Raw genomic sequence first — 3,453 nt, 5'->3', positions numbered from 1 at the left:
CCCAAAAAATTAAAGTGACTTGCTCAAGGTCACCCAGCAAGTTAATAGCAAAGTCAGGGCTTCAGCCTGTGATTTCTGGCTCCCAGGGCAGGGGTTCTCCACTGCCCCAGTGTCCTCAGGAAGAGAGGTAGCCGACTGAGTTTTCCCTGCTGTCCTTTGCCTCTGAATCTGTCGTGCGCACTGCCCTACTGTAACCAGCCTGCTGGGCAGTGAGAGAGAAGTGTTCCCAGAGGACAAGGCAGGGAGCATTGTCCATCTGCTTTGAAGCTGGGGCTACTGCTGCTGCCTCTTCACCAATCAGGGAGCTTTCCTGCAGCAGGAGGAAGCCAGGAGCCAGGGGATGGGGCTGTGGTGATTTATGACTATACAGAAACAGCAGGACACTAATGTCTCTGGCTGGCCTGGTTGTCTGCCAACTTAGCCAGAGAGGATGCTTCTAAAGGTCATGTCCTCCAGCCCTGGAGATGAGGTGGCTTGTTAACCATATAGGGTGCCTGCCCGGTGCCCTTGTGTCACATCACCAGAGGGCAGGGCTCCTCATTTCCTAAGAACCTGCCAAGGGGTAGATCTTCATAGCCAGGGCAGGAAAGGGTATCCTTGCTTTTGGGTGTCCAGAAGATCCCCCTGGGTTTGAATTCAGGCTCTCCGTGTCTCAGCTTTCTTGTCTAAAACACAAGGTCGTTTCTGAGACTCTCAATCCTTGGGATCCAACCATATTACAAGTCACTAGGTAAAGATCCTCTGTTTCCACAGCTAAAGAATGCCAATAGTTTTCCATTTCAGAAGAGGAACATGTTGAATCTAGAATTATGATTCATCACAGCTGGGTGGAGCACTTAGTTCCTGTAGTTTCATTTGTCACTACAAGGGAGGGGAAATTGAGACCCAGAGAGGGGACAGGACTTGTACATTGAGTTGGGGACCAGGCAAAAGCCAGAATGTTAGTTCTTCAAATCCTTGCTTCGGGTTTCTTTCAGCAGTAACAGGCAGTGGCAGAGGAAGTCAGAATATTAAACCATTTGCTTGGTATAATGTTACTATGTCTTTGAAGCAGTCTTCTGAAGAGCCAGAGACTGCTGGGCTGCTGCAACTTTAAGCCTAGAGTCTTAAAAAAAATTAAAAGGGAAAGGAGGGCAGGGCCAGCTCTCCCCTGCACCACTGGAAGGGAGCCTCAAAGTGGAGACCACAGATGTATTACTGTATGACTTTGAAATATCCTTTCTTTGCATCAGCTTAACTTTTCCCAAACAGATTTGACCTGGATTTTTTTTAACATACATCGGACTGGTAGGGGAAGCAACTGAGGTGGAGCCATCAGGACAGCACCATGAAATGTGCCAGGAAGTTCCCAAGATTTAGCATTGGCACCTTTAATCCACCTATAGGCAACCAGCATTGGCTGGTAGGGCTCATTCCCACGGACTTGTGATGCCCAAGTTAGAATAGTTCAGGTCTGGCCTGCAGGCAGGCCCCCCCAAAAAAGGAAGAGGAAGGACTTGGTGAATAGTCTTGTAAGAGACAGAAGGAAATGGGAGGGTTTGTTCACCAGCAGGACCTCACTCTGCTGAGTGGAAAACCATTCTACGTTTTCTTCTCACTCAGTATGTCTCCTCTACTCCTGCCAGAGCAGTCTATTTAGAGTGCGTTCATTCATTCATTTCTTTAATATGTTTTACATATTTACTGTGTGCCGGGCCCTATGCTGAGCACTGAGGAGGCAATGATGAAGAAGACAAAACACAGATCTCATTTTCTTTTTTTTAAAAATATTTATTTATTTATTTTTAGAGGGGAAGGGAAGGAGAGAGGGAGAGAAATATCAATGTATGGTTGCTTCTTGTGGGTTCCCTGGTGGGAACCGGCCCACAACCCAGGCATGTGCCCTGATTGGGAATCGAACCGCGATCGTGTGGTTCACAGGCCCACGCTCAATCCACTGAGCTACACCAGCCAGGGTCACCCAAGAATAATTTTTTAAAAATTCATAGCACTTAACACATTCTAAATTCCTTGAGGGCACTTAACACATTCTAAATTCTATGCTCTTTTCCCCAAGCATCTAGCATAGAGTCTGGAATATTCCCTCAGCAACCTTTATTCTAGGTTCTCATATACAATACCTAATATCCCCTACTTTATGTTTTTACTCCTTATCACTTCCTAACATATTCTACATTCAGGGGTAGGCAAAAGTATGTTCACAGTTGCGAGTATGTGAAAGAGTTTACTCTTGTATTATTATTATTGTATTATTTATTTGTGTAACTGTAAACCTACTTTTGTCCTTGTTTCTTGCCTATTTTCTTATGTAGGGTTTTTTGTTTTGGGGGGGGTCTTGGTCGTTTTTGTTGTTCACTGCTGTACCCCATTGCTTAGAACTGTGCTGGAACATAGTCGGTGCTCAATGATACCATTTGGATAAATGAAGTAAATAAAACGTGCAGTGCAGACTATGGGGTGTGTGAGCTACATAATAGCTCATGAAGGGAAGCACATGAACAAGAATTTGTCAGTTTGACCTCAGTGTGTATGTCTTAGTTGGAGAAGACTGGTTAACCCCAGATTCAACCTAGTGTTAAGCATACAGTAGGCTCTCAGCAACACAATTTAATCTTTAAATATTAAACAGTGTTTAATCTTCAACACTCAAACCTGAAGAAAAAGAAGGGGCTCCCCAGGTGTCAGCTGGTAGACAGCCGCATCCTTTCTGTAAACTAATCAGTATGCCTGGCCAATTCTTGTCCTTCCGCGTTTTCACTTCATAAGGTCCAAGAACCTTAAAGTGGGGTTGGGAAATTGGAATCTTGAGGGGGAGGGTAACAGTTTAGCTCCCAGTGTTTAGCTCCTTAATTCAACCACCCAGGGCCGAGCAACACCGGGGCAGTTCGGATCTACGGTAGACGGACCCCCTAACTCCCCCCCATCTGTGTACCACCTTGGCCTGCTTCTTTATCTTGGACACAAGGTCCAGGGCTAAGGCCCCAGCCTGTTCCCTCGTAATTTCCTGGAGAATATGGGGCGGGGCCATGAATCAGCACTCACTCGGAATAATACAGCCTACCACCCCGCCAGGGGTCCCCAGTGGCAGCAAAATTAGAACCCACCCCCTTTCCTCCGCCTGCGCGCTATGACCACTGGGAGATGTAGTGTTGACCGCCCCTTTGTCCTTGATCACTATCGCCTCGCCAGTAGGTGAACTACAACTCCCAGGGGCCCAGGCACTGGGGCCTGGCAGAGCGAGGGTCTAAGGGGGTAGGGAGGCATCTGGAGAAGCTGGGGCGCAGGAACCAGGGTGAGGTGAAGAGGGGGAGCAGCGAGCAAGAAAAGGACACCTACAAGACAGCAGCAAGCTGACTTGAGAAGAAGCTTGAGCAGCGGAAGAGCCGGGGCGGAGCCTGGGCGGGGTGCGCGGGTGGGCGGGCCTTAACGTCACGCGGCGTGGGCGGGACCGCA

This window comes from Sturnira hondurensis, unplaced genomic scaffold (genome assembly GCF_014824575.4).
Source record: "Sturnira hondurensis isolate 20B ecotype Veracruz unplaced genomic scaffold, ASM1482457v3 Scaffold0008380, whole genome shotgun sequence".
Classification (NCBI taxonomy): domain Eukaryota; kingdom Metazoa; phylum Chordata; class Mammalia; order Chiroptera; family Phyllostomidae; genus Sturnira; species Sturnira hondurensis.
Note: the sequence above shows the minus strand (reverse complement) of the source record.